This window comes from Pseudophryne corroboree, chromosome 6, assembly GCF_028390025.1.
Source record: "Pseudophryne corroboree isolate aPseCor3 chromosome 6, aPseCor3.hap2, whole genome shotgun sequence".
NCBI lineage: Eukaryota > Metazoa > Chordata > Amphibia > Anura > Myobatrachidae > Pseudophryne > Pseudophryne corroboree.
The window spans coordinates 335,763,638-335,776,140 of NC_086449.1; the positions used below are offsets into that span (position 1 = coordinate 335,763,638).

Here is a 12,503-nt window from a genome sequence, read left to right on the forward strand (position 1 = left end):
ACGAATGACAGAATGATCACTCCTTCCGTTCTTCTTATACTGCACCGGGTCGCACACGATATCTTCTGGTTGGGCATGCTGTAAGATGTCATATGCAACCCACGGGAGCGCACAATCAGGGCATACACACTAGACGATATACACATTTTGTTAGGGCTAAAACACACTACCCGGCTTTTGCCGGCCGGGAAAAAGCCGGACGGCTTTTTCCCGAGCCGGCGTTGTAGTTAACAGTGTGAGGGCTAGGGTCCCTTCACACTGCACGGCCCCGGCCCGGCTGCCGGGTTACAGCCGGGTCTCACCACTGGAAGGTCCGGCGGCCGGGCGGCCGCCGGGCCGTCTTTGGAGCCAGTAAACCATGTGTGTGAAGGGGAGCTTTCACACACAACGTTTTTTTCTGAAGCCGTGTCTGATGCTGCGCATGCGCACAGCATCACACACTGCTCAAAGCCGTCCCGTGTGAGCGACTCTGCCGGTTTCTCCCGGATGGCAAAAAGCCGGACAAAGTTTGTCTGGCTTTTTGCCATCTGGGAAAAACCAGAGTGTGTGTTACAGCCCTATGTCCAACATGACAAATCATGTCAACATCGTTCTATTGTGTACCCGACCATAGGTAAAAAAAAAACCAGACACTTGCTGATGAACGGGCATATGTACTAAGCCTTGGATAAAGTTGAGAGAGATAAAGTATCGTCAATCAGCTAATTTCATTTTTTCAAACAAGGGAGGGACAAAATGCTCTGTTCATGGACATCCCTCTTAATGTAGGATTGCCCTCACCTGTGTTGAACTAGTTACTTGATAAGAAAGTAGTTCAGCACAGGTGATGACAATCATAAATTAACAGAAAGAATCCAGAAGCAGAGCATTCGCTCCCTCCTGGAGAGGGTCATGTTGGGAGGTATGGTCTATTAGTAAAGTCCTTTACTAATTACAGTTGTAGCAGATACACATTCTTGTAAGAAAGGTGTTCAGTAAATGTTTCAGTTATGTTGTTGAAATTGGCATTACCACCTCATGTGCTAAGGAACACCACAGGTTACCCACCTGTTTATTAAAGAATCCTTCCCACAGTATGCTCATGGTGAAACAGTCTTTCTTGCATTCCCAATGAATAACTCCTTGTCCTCTCTATGTAACTCTACTATCCTTCTATGTCAGTGTTTCACAACTCCAGTCCTCAGGGAACCCTAACAGTGGATGTTTTCCATACTCCATGCTTCAGCACTGGTGTATTCATTTCAGACCGAGACATTTTAATAGATCCACTGGTGATACTAATTATTTCACTTGTGATTTTGGGAGGAAACTGGAAAAACATTCACTATTAAGGTTCCCTGTGGACTGGGGTTGGGAAACATTGCTCTAAGTCACAGGTTCTCAAACTCGGTCCTCAGGACCCCACACAGTGCATGTTTTGCAGGTCTCACAGAATCGCAAGTGAAATAATTAGCTCCACCTGCGGACCTTTTAAAATGTGTCAGTGAGTAATTAATACACCTGTGCACCTGCTGGGTTACCTGCAAAACATGCACTGTGTGGGGTCCTGAGGACAGAGTTTGAGAACCTATGCTCTAAGTAGTTAGATTGCCTGTCACTGAACCCTCTCTACTTCTACTATGTCCTTCTTCTTACAGTGTGATGCATACAAATGTACCCATAATTCAAATGTGTTCTAGCTCTGTGTTTTTCCAGGGATCTTTGACAATGCATGTTTTCTAGATCCCTTGGCTGGTGCGCAGATGTATTCATTACTGGCTGACACATTTTAAAATATCCACAGGTTGTGCTAATTATTATTATGTTTGCATGATGAACATACAACAGCAATGCTGGCTGCCGACATCCTGCAAGCCAAAAGCAGAGGCCATGGTGCCGCCTGCGGGGCCTGTGCCGCTCACACACCTCTGGTTACAACCCTGTGCCTTCCAGTTTCCCATTTTGAGTAAAAAATCATTCCCAAAATGAATAATTTAATTGCACAATATTACAAGTTTTTTTCACTTGCTTTTTATGTACTCTGACAAGGTTTTGATACTAGACTTTGCACCAGTCTTTGCTAACCTGATTGAATTTGGAGATCTTATCTTGCTATGTACATTCCTTACAAATATTTTTTTTTACTCTTGTTCCTCAAATACTTTCTTACTAACCTGCACTGTTTCTTTTCTGTTGCTACAAATTATGTTTCCTTATGTTATGTTTTATGTTAAAAGTATTTCTTTCAAATATTTTTTGTTTTAAAAAATAATCTCATTTCTGTCTGTGCTTTTATTTAAGAGAACACTTTCCCAGTCTACAAGCTTCAGTGCATCTTTAAGATGATCAAACTTTGCCCTTCTAAAATTCATTGTTTTTATAGCTCTGTTACAAAACGTTTTATTGAAACTCAAGTCGAGTGTTACCATGTTTTGATTTCAATTCCCAAATGTCCACTCACCTGTATGGTAGATATGTTTGCTCTATTACACATTACCAACTCTAGCAGCCACCCCCTGTAGTTGGTTCTTCTACCAACTGCAAAAGTAGTTGTCTTTTTTTAATGTCTGTCTGTCTGTCTGTCTGCCTGCCAGCCATAAATCCCATGTCTAAAACTGATAGATTAGTCACTGTTAGATAAAAAATACAGTGTCTGCCAGTTGGATGCTAACACTCATTCTGTGCAACTGTGCATTCCATCCCTGTTCTAACGCCACCAACCACTCATTCCGATTTCTATTAACTTGCCCGACACGGCGGATCCATGCCGATCCAGGTAAGCATACAAACTTACCGCTCAACATGTCAGTCAGGACACCCAGCTGAGCGGGCATTTGAATTTGCCTGCCCAGCTGGCTGAACGCCCGTACGCACCAGCCAGATATGCAGAAATATTTAAAGATATTTCAGCCATCGCCGACGTGATATGTCTGTGAACAATGTCATTCCCCTGGTTGCTTTGAATGCAAAAACAGTAAACTCTCTAGACGTTTACAGTGAATTAGAAAATATAATGGACAAAGGTTGAGGCAAGTTGGGTGAAGTTTATAATGCTCAAATTACCATAATTCCACATGATTTATAGACCTGAACATAGTGCATGTTAATGACTAATTACTTGTATAATAGAACAGAATTCACTTTCAATCAACAGATTTGACAGAATAGAACAGTGGATCTTAAACTCTGTCCTCGGGACCCCAAACAGTCAATGTTTTCCAGGTAACCCAGTAGGTGCACAGGTGTACTCATTGCTCACTGACACATTTTAAAAGATCCACAGGTGGAGCTACTTATTTCACTTGTGATTCTGTGAGAAGACCTGTAAAATATGAACTATGTGGGGGTCCTGAGGACCAAGTTTGAGAACCTATGGAATAGAACATATTATCCATTAATTATTAGTTTCCTTTTTGGTCACTTTATGCATTATGGGGGTAATTCCAAGTTGATCGTAGCAGGATTTTTGATAGCAATTGGGCAAAACCATGTGCACTGCAGGGGAGGCAGATATAACATGTGCAGAAAGAGTTAGATTTGGGTGGGTTATTTTATTTCTGTGCAGGGTAAATACTGGCTGCTTTATTTTTACACTGCAAATTAGATTGCAGATTGAACACACCCCACCCAAATCTAACTCTCTCTGCACATGTTATATCTGCCTCCCCTGCAGTGCACATGGTTTTGCCTAATTGCTAACAAAAATCCTGCTGCGATCAACTTGGAATTACCCCCTATATCCACATCATTTATCTTTTACAATTAAAGCAATTGGAAGAGAGCAAGCTATAGATACCTTTTAACTAGTGATGAGCGGGTTCGGTTCCTCGGGATCCGAACCCCCCGAACTTCACCCATTTTACACGGTTCCGAGGCAGCCTCGGATCCTCCCGCCTTGCTCGCTTAACCTGAGCGCGCCCGAACGTCATCATCCCGCTGTTGGATTCTCGCGAGATTCGTATTCTATATAAGGAGCCGCACGTCGCAGCCATTTTCACTCGTGCATTGGAGATGATAGCGAGAGGACGTGCAGCGTTCTCTCAGTTTGTGTTCAGTGTGCTGCAAATGCATCCATACCTGTGCTGCATTTTAGTTGTGCGCAGTATATAGTAGGAGGGGACAGTGCAGAATGTTGCTGTGACCCCCAGTGTATATATATATATATATATATATATATATATATATATAGCAGTACGGTACAGTAGTTAACTGCTCTACCTACCTCTGTGTCATCAAGTATACTATGCATCCATACCTGTGCTGCATTTTAGTTGTGCACAGTATATAGTAGGAGGGGACAGTGCAGAATGTTGCTGTGTCCACCAGTATATATATAGCAGTACGGTACAGTAGTCCACTGCTCTACCTACCTCTGTGTCGTCATGTATACTATGCATCCATACCTGTGCTGCATTTTAGTTGTGCGCAGTATATAGTAGGAGGGGACAGTGCAGAATGTTGCTGTGGCCACCAGTATATATAGCAGTACGGTACAGTAGTCCACTGCTCTACCTACCTCTGTGTCGTCAAGTATACTATGCATCCATACCTGTGCTGCATTATAGTTGCGTGCAGTATATAGTAGGAGGGGACAGTGCAGAATGTTGCTGTGACCACCAGTATATATATAGCAGTACGGTACAGTAGTCCACTGCTCTACCTACCTCTGTGTCGTCAAGTATACTACAAAAGTTCAGTAAAATTACCCAAAAATCAAAATTAAAAGTGTCTGATGAGAAGTGTAAACTTGCCAATATGCCATTTACGACACGGAGTGGCAAGGAATGGCTGAGGCCCTGGCCTATGTTCATGGCTAGTGGTTCAGATTCACATGAGGATGGAAGCACTCATTCTCTCGCTAGAAAACTGCAGTGCCACTCCTAGATGGGCCAGGTGTTTGTGTCGGCCACTTGGGTCGCTTAGCTTACCACACAGCTACCTCATTGCACCTCTTTTTTTCTTTGCATCATGTGCTGTTTGGAGACTATTTTTTAAATCTGCCATCCTGTCTGACACTGCAGTGCCACTCCTAGATGGGCCAGGTGCAAATTTTAGGAGTAAAAATAATATTGTGAGGTGTTCAGAATAGACTGGAAATGAGTGGAAATTATGGTTATTGACCCCCAAATTCTATGATTTAAGCTGTTTTTGAGGGGTTTTTGTAAAAAAAACACCCGAATCCAAAACACACCCGAATCCGACAAAAAATTTTCAGGGAGGTTTTGCCAAAACGCGTCCGAATTCAAAACATGGCCGCGGAATCGAATCCAAAACCAAAACACAAAACCCGAAAAATTTCCGGCGCACATCATTACTTTTAACTAAGGTTCTCAAACTTTTTACAGTCACAGCGACCTAGGGTATCAGAATTTTTTTCACGGCACCCCAGGCCAAAAGTTTCTTACTGAGAAATGGAAAAAAATAAAATAATAATTCAATTAAATTAAGTGAATTGTGTTTATATGCCATGTTTATGTTCTGTTTATCCACATAGTTAATTATTGGAAGCCATTAGCACTAGTTTTGCCTTTTACATTGACTGTAAATAATTTTAATTAATTCCAGACTACCAACCCGAGGCACCCCTGCAAGTGTCCTGAGGAACCCAGTTTGGGAACCACTGTCTTTTAAAATCATTGTAGCTTAAATCGTTTGTAAGGAATTTATGATGGCTAGCACGTAAAAGTTGGAGCAGTAAATACGTTCATGTTTCTTCCAGAAAGTGCTGCAAGAACAACTATTTGAGCTAAAATGAATAGCAGCTGTATTAGCGCCAATATATATATATATATATATATATATATATATATATATATTTTCTATTTAGTATAAATAAAGAATTGAATATGTTAACCATGTTTTGCAATAAACCTTTATACTTACAGCACACCTGGCTGTAGAATACTTACTATTATTACTTGTCTTCACCAGAATTCTAAAACTGCTTACACTGCAAGTATACTGTAGGAGTCCAGGTTGAAAAAATATTAAATTGTTGTAGTTAATACGGTAGTTATTAGTTTTTTCAATTTCACGTTTGTTGTTGTTTACTGTATTTAATCTATTGTATGCCAGTAGGAAACCTTGCCTACATGTAGCTTCTATGTAGATATGTAACCTCTGTTGCAAGTCCTAAGTATCCTGTGTTTTTTCTTTTGTAGGTATAGAGAACTCTTTGGAATACTTTGAGTGACAGAAATATCCGACGTCTCCCTGACAGGTATGACTTTATCAGAGTTCACATTACATGCAGAACTCCATACGTGTCCTTATGAAGCAAGTAATTGATATTACTGCACGTGTATTGGTAACTATAGGAAGCACTTGGCAAGAGCCCAAAACATACTAAGAGCTTTTAGTCTTAATATGTATAGAAAGTGTATGGAGTAGTTAAGGCTGTGTGCTGTAAGCGATAATGTTTGGTTCGTCACTAGTGCTGCAAATACCCCTTTCAGACATCTGACCCGTGAAATTGCCGAGTCTAGCACGTTGGCAAATTCCCAGGTCCGAGCTTCATGACCCTGGTCAGGAGAAGGGTCGCGTACCCGGGACTTAGTTCCGGGTCCTTTGCATTCAGATACTGTATACCAGAATCCCAGGTTGATACGCGTTCGTGTGCATAAATCCAGGATTGTGATGCATGTCTGAAAGGGGTATAAGAGAATCAGCATTGTGAAAGCACCAGAAATTCAGCCTCATGCACAATTGGAAGTGTGTTGAAAGGTGCGGTTTTATCCATTTTTGTACGGCATATGTTTCAACAAACCCTAAAGCATGTAATTGAAATGATGTGTTATAAGGTTGTAAGAACAATATATAGGGCAACAGGCTGATAGTTATTATTAATTGCATATTGTACTATACTTACTCAGTACCTTTTTATTGATTCAGGTATGAGATATTGCCTTGCAGGAAGGACGATTGCAATTAAAGCAGAACTAGCTCTGGCCCTCATTCAGGGGTTCACTACGGTATGCCGGTGGTCGGGCTCCCGGCGACCAGCATAACTGCGCCGGGAGCCCGACCGCTGGCTTACCGACAGTGTGGCGAGCGCAAATGAGCCCCTTGCGGGCTCTCTGCGCCCGCCGCGCTATTTTATTCTCCCTCCAGGGGGGTCGTGGACCCCCACGAGGGAGAATAAGTGTCTGTATGCCAGCTGTCGGTATCCCGGCGCCGGTATACTGTGCGCCGGGATCCTGTCAGTCGGCATACTGAAGACCACCCCTCGTTCAGACGTGGTTAAAGTAGCTATTGCTGCTGCGTACAAAGAAACAGCAGCAATAGCACTAATATGGCAATGCAGCAGGAGGCGTCACGCATCCTGCTGCATAACTGATCCTGTCTTTCCAAGGAGGTGTCATGCCTCCTGCTTCATAACTGATCCTGTCTTTCCAAGGAGGTGTCATGCCTCCTGCTGCATAACTGATCCTGTCTTTCCAAGGAGGTATCACGCCTCCTGCTGCATAACTGATCCTGTCTTTCCAAGGAGGTGTCACGCCTCCTGCTGCATAACTGATCCTGTCTTTCCAAGGAGGTGTCATGCCTCCTGCTGCATAACTGATCCTGTCTTTCCAAGGAGGCATCACGCCTCTTGCTGCATAACTGATCCTGTCTTTCCAAGGAGGCATCACGCCTCTTGCTGCATAACTGATCCTGTCTTTCCAAGGAGGTGTCATGCCTCCTGCTGCATAACTGATCCTGTCTTTCCAAGGAGGCATCACGCCTCTTGCTGCATAACTGATCCTGTCTTTCCAAGGAGGCATCACGCCTCTTGCTGCATAACTGATCCTGTCTTTCCAAGGAGGTGTCATGCCTCCTGCTGCATAACTGATCCTGTCTTTCCAAGGAGGTGTCATGCCTCCTGCTGCATAACTGATCCTGTCTTTCCAAGGAGGTGTCATGCCTCCTGCTGCATAACTGATCCTGTCTTTCCAAGGAGGTGTCATGCCTCCTGCTGCATAACTGATCCTGTCTTTCCAAGGAGGTGTCATGCCTCCTGCTGCATTACTGATCCTGTCTTTCCAAGGAGGTGTCATGCCTCCTGCTGCATAACTGATCCTGTCTTTCCAAGGAGGTGTCATGCCTCCTGCTGCATAACTGATCCTGTCTTTCCAAGGAGGTGTCATGCCTCCTGCTGCATAACTGATCCTGTCTTTCCAAAGAGGTGTCACGTCTCCTGCTGCATAACTGATCCTGTCTTTCCAAAGAGGTGTCACGTCTCCTGCTGCATAACTGATCCTGTCTTTCCAAGGAGGTGTCACGTCTCCTGCTGCATAACTGATCCTGTCTTTCCAAGGAGGTGTCACGTCTCCTGCTGCATAACTGATCCTGTCTTTCCAAGGAGGTGTCATGCCTCCTGCTGCATTACTGATCCTGTCTTTCCAAGGAGGTGTCATGCCTCCTGCTGCATAACTGATCCTGTCTTTCCAAAGAGGTGTCACGTCTCCTGCTGCATAACTGATCCTGTCTTTCCAAAGAGGTGTCACGTCTCCTGCTGCATAACTGATCCTGTCTTTCCAAGGAGGTGTCACGTCTCCTGCTGCATAACTGATCCTGTCTTTCCAAGGAGGTGTCACGTCTCCTGCTGCATAACTGATCCTGTCTTTCCAAGGAGGTGTCATGCCTCCTGCTGCATAACTGATCCTGTCTTTCCAAGGAGGTGTCACGTCTCCTGCTGCATAACTGATGCTGTCTTTCCAAGGAGGTGTCATGCCTCTTGCTGCATTACTGATCCTGTCTTTCCAAGGAGGTGTCATGCCTCCTGCTGCATAACTGATGCTGTCTTTCCAAGGAGGTGTCATGCCTCCTGCTGCATTACTGATCCTGTCTTTCCAAGGAGGTGTCATGCCTCCTGCTGCATTACTGATCCTGTCTTTCCAAGGAGGTGTCATGCCTCCTGCTGCATTACTGATCCTGTCTTTCCAAGGAGGTGTCATGCCTCCTGCTGCATTACTGATCCTGTCTTTCCAAGGAGGCATCACGCCTCTTGCTGCATAACTGATCCTGTCTTTCCAAGGAGGTGTCATGCCTCCTGCTGCATTACTGATCCTGTCTTTCCAAGGAGGTGTCATGCCTCCTGCTGCATAACTGATCCTGTCTTTCCAAGGAGGTGTCATGCCTCCTGCTGCATTACTGATCCTGTCTTTCCAAGGAGGTGTCATGCCTCCTGCTGCATAACTGATCCTGTCTTTCCAAGGAGGTGTCATGCCTCCTGCTGCATAACTGATCCTGTCTTTCCAAGGAGGTGTCACGCCTCCTGCTGCATAACTGATCCTGTCTTTCCAAGGAGGTGTCATGCCTCCTGCTGCATAACTGATCCTGTCTTTCCAAGGAGGCATCACGCCTCTTGCTGCATAACTGATCCTGTCTTTCCAAGGAGGCATCACGCCTCTTGCTGCATAACTGATCCTGTCTTTCCAAGGAGGTGTCATGCCTCCTGCTGCATAACTGATCCTGTCTTTCCAAGGAGGCATCACGCCTCTTGCTGCATAACTGATCCTGTCTTTCCAAGGAGGCATCACGCCTCTTGCTGCATAACTGATCCTGTCTTTCCAAGGAGGTGTCATGCCTCCTGCTGCATAACTGATCCTGTCTTTCCAAGGAGGTGTCATGCCTCCTGCTGCATAACTGATCCTGTCTTTCCAAGGAGGTGTCACGTCTCCTGCTGCATAACTGATCCTGTCTTTCCAAGGAGGTGTCATGCCTCCTGCTGCATAACTGATCCTGTCTTTCCAAGGAGGTGTCATGCCTCCTGCTGCATTACTGATCCTGTCTTTCCAAGGAGGTGTCATGCCTCCTGCTGCATTACTGATCCTGTCTTTCCAAGGAGGCATCACGCCTCCTGCTGCATAACTGATCCTGTCTTTCCAAAGAGGTGTCACGTCTCCTGCTGCATAACTGATCCTGTCTTTCCAAGGAGGTGTCATGCCTCCTGCTGCATAACTGATCCTGTCTTTCCAAGGAGGCATCACGCCTCCTGCTGCATAACTGATCCTGTCTTTCCAAAGAGGTGTCACGTCTCCTGCTGCATAACTGATCCTGTCTTTCCAAGGAGGTGTCATGCCTCCTGCTGCATAACTGATCCTGTCTTTCCAAGGAGGTGTCATGCCTCCTGCTGCATAACTGATCCTGTCTTTCCAAGGAGGTGTCATGCCTCCTGCTGCATAACTGATCCTGTCTTTCCAAGGAGGTGTCACGTCTCCTGCTGCATAACTGATCCTGTCTTTCCAAGGAGGCATCACGCCTCCTGCTGCATTACTGATCCTGTCTTTCCAAGGAGGTGTCATGCCTCCTGCTGCATAACTGATCCTGTCTTTCCAAGGAGGCGTCACGCCTCCTGCTGCATTACTGATCCTGTCTTTCCAAGGAGGTGTCATGCCTCCTGCTGCATAACTGATCCTGTCTTTCCAAAGAGGTGTCACGTCTCCTGCTGCATAACTGATCCTGTCTTTCCAAGGAGGTGTCACGTCTCCTGCTGCATAACTGATCCTGTCTTTCCAAGGAGGTGTCATGCCTCCTGCTGCATAACTGATCCTGTCTTTCCAAGGAGGTGTCATGCCTCCTGCTGCATAACTGATCCTGTCTTTCCAAGGAGGTGTCATGCCTCCTGCTGCATTACTGATCCTGTCTTTCCAAGGAGGCATCACGCCTCCTGCTGCATAACTGATCCTGTCTTTCCAAAGAGGTGTCACGTCTCCTGCTGCATAACTGATCCTGTCTTTCCAAGGAGGTGTCATGCCTCCTGCTGCATAACTGATCCTGTCTTTCCAAGGAGGTGTCATGCCTCCTGCTGCATAACTGATCCTGTCTTTCCAAGGAGGTGTCATGCCTCCTGCTGCATAACTGATCCTGTCTTTCCAAGGAGGTGTCACGTCTCCTGCTGCATAACTGATCCTGTCTTTCCAAGGAGGCATCACGCCTCCTGCTGCATTACTGATCCTGTCTTTCCAAGGAGGTGTCATGCCTCCTGCTGCATAACTGATCCTGTCTTTCCAAGGAGGCGTCACGCCTCCTGCTGCATTACTGATCCTGTCTTTCCAAGGAGGTGTCATGCCTCCTGCTGCATAACTGATCCTGTCTTTCCAAAGAGGTGTCACGTCTCCTGCTGCATAACTGATCCTGTCTTTCCAAGGAGGTGTCACGTCTCCTGCTGCATAACTGATCCTGTCTTTCCAAGGAGGTGTCATGCCTCCTGCTGCATAACTGATCCTGTCTTTCCAAGGAGGTGTCATGCCTCCTGCTGCATAACTGATCCTGTCTTTCCAAGGAGGTGTCATGCCTCTTGCTGCATTACTGATCCTGTCTTTCCAAGGAGGTGTCATGCCTCCTGCTGCATAACTGATCCTGTCTTTCCAAGGAGGTGTCACGTCTCCTGCTGCATTACTGATCCTGTCTTTCCAAGGAGGTGTCATGCCTCCTGCTGCATAACTGATGCTGTCTTTCCAAGGAGGTGTCATGCCTCCTGCTGCATTACTGATCCTGTCTTTCCAAGGAGGTGTCATGCCTCCTGCTGCATTACTGATCCTGTCTTTCCAAGGAGGTGTCATGTCTCCTGCTGCATAACTGATCCTGTCTTTCCAAGGAGGCATCACGCCTCCTGCTGCATTACTGATCCTGTCTTTCCAAGGAGGTGTCATGCCTCCTGCTGCATAACTGATCCTGTCTTTCCAAAGAGGTGTCACGTCTCCTGCTGCATAACTGATCCTGTCTTTCCAAGGAGGTGTCATGCCTCCTGCTGCATAACTGATCCTGTCTTTCCAAGGAGGTGTCATGCCTCCTGCTGCATTACTGATCCTGTCTTTCCAAGGAGGTGTCATGCCTCCTGCTGCATTACTGATCCTGTCTTTCCAAGGAGGTGTCATGCCTCCTGCTGCATAACTGATCCTGTCTTTCCAAGGAGGTGTCATGCCTCCTGCTGCATAACTGATCCTGTCTTTCCAAGGAGGTGTCATGCCTCCTGCTGCATAACTGATCCTGTCTTTCCAAGGAGGTGTCATGCCTCTTGCTGCATTACTGATCCTGTCTTTCCAAGGAGGTGTCATGCCTCCTGCTGCATAACTGATCCTGTCTTTCCAAGGAGGTGTCATGCCTCCTGCTGCATAACTGATCCTGTCTTTCCAAGGAGGTGTCACGTCTCCTGCTGCATAACTGATCCTGTCTTTCCAAGGAGGTGTCATGCCTCCTGCTGCATAACTGATGCTGTCTTTCCAAGGAGGTGTCATGCCTCCTGCTGCATAACTGATCCTGTCTTTCCAAGGAGGTGTCATGCCTCCTGCTGCATAACTGATCCTGTCTTTCCAAGGAGGTGTCATGCCTCCTGCTGCATTACTGATCCGAACTGCGTCCAAAAATGCAGTATCAGATCTTTTCCAGCACCATCGGTCGGCTGCATGACCCCGCCGTAAGTCCTACCTAGAGGCCAGGATATCTCCGTCCTCTGACGGAGATCCTGGCCGCGTCCCTTCCCTGTATTGGCAGCTACTTGCCTCTGGAGGAACGGAGGCCATTGCCGCTCACTCACCAAA

At 46.1% G+C, this 12,503-nt stretch overlaps 1 protein-coding gene and 1 long non-coding RNA gene across 17 annotated transcripts in view; one reads left to right on the forward strand and one right to left on the reverse strand.

Annotated features, from left to right (window-relative positions):
• Positions 1 to 1,217, reverse strand: part of LOC134932212 (uncharacterized) — an 86,606-nt gene extending 85,389 nt beyond the window's left edge. Inside the window, exon 1 of the long non-coding RNA XR_010179267.1 lies at positions 1,048 to 1,217. This is a non-coding gene — a long non-coding RNA (uncharacterized LOC134932212). The remainder of the gene's footprint in view (positions 1 to 1,047) is intronic.
• Positions 1 to 12,503, forward strand: part of LINGO1 (leucine rich repeat and Ig domain containing 1) — a 667,101-nt gene that overhangs the window by 286,252 nt on the left and 368,346 nt on the right. For 11 of the 16 annotated variants that reach the window (XM_063926414.1, XM_063926418.1, XM_063926417.1 and 8 more), the window contains one exon: positions 6,141 to 6,199. The gene's annotated coding sequence lies outside the window, so the exon portion shown is untranslated. Of the gene's footprint in view, positions 1 to 830; positions 902 to 2,733; positions 2,756 to 3,133; positions 3,202 to 6,140; positions 6,200 to 12,503 lie in introns of those variants that run through there. The other 5 variants (XM_063926416.1, XM_063926424.1, XM_063926419.1 and 2 more) reach the window with 3 other exon arrangements.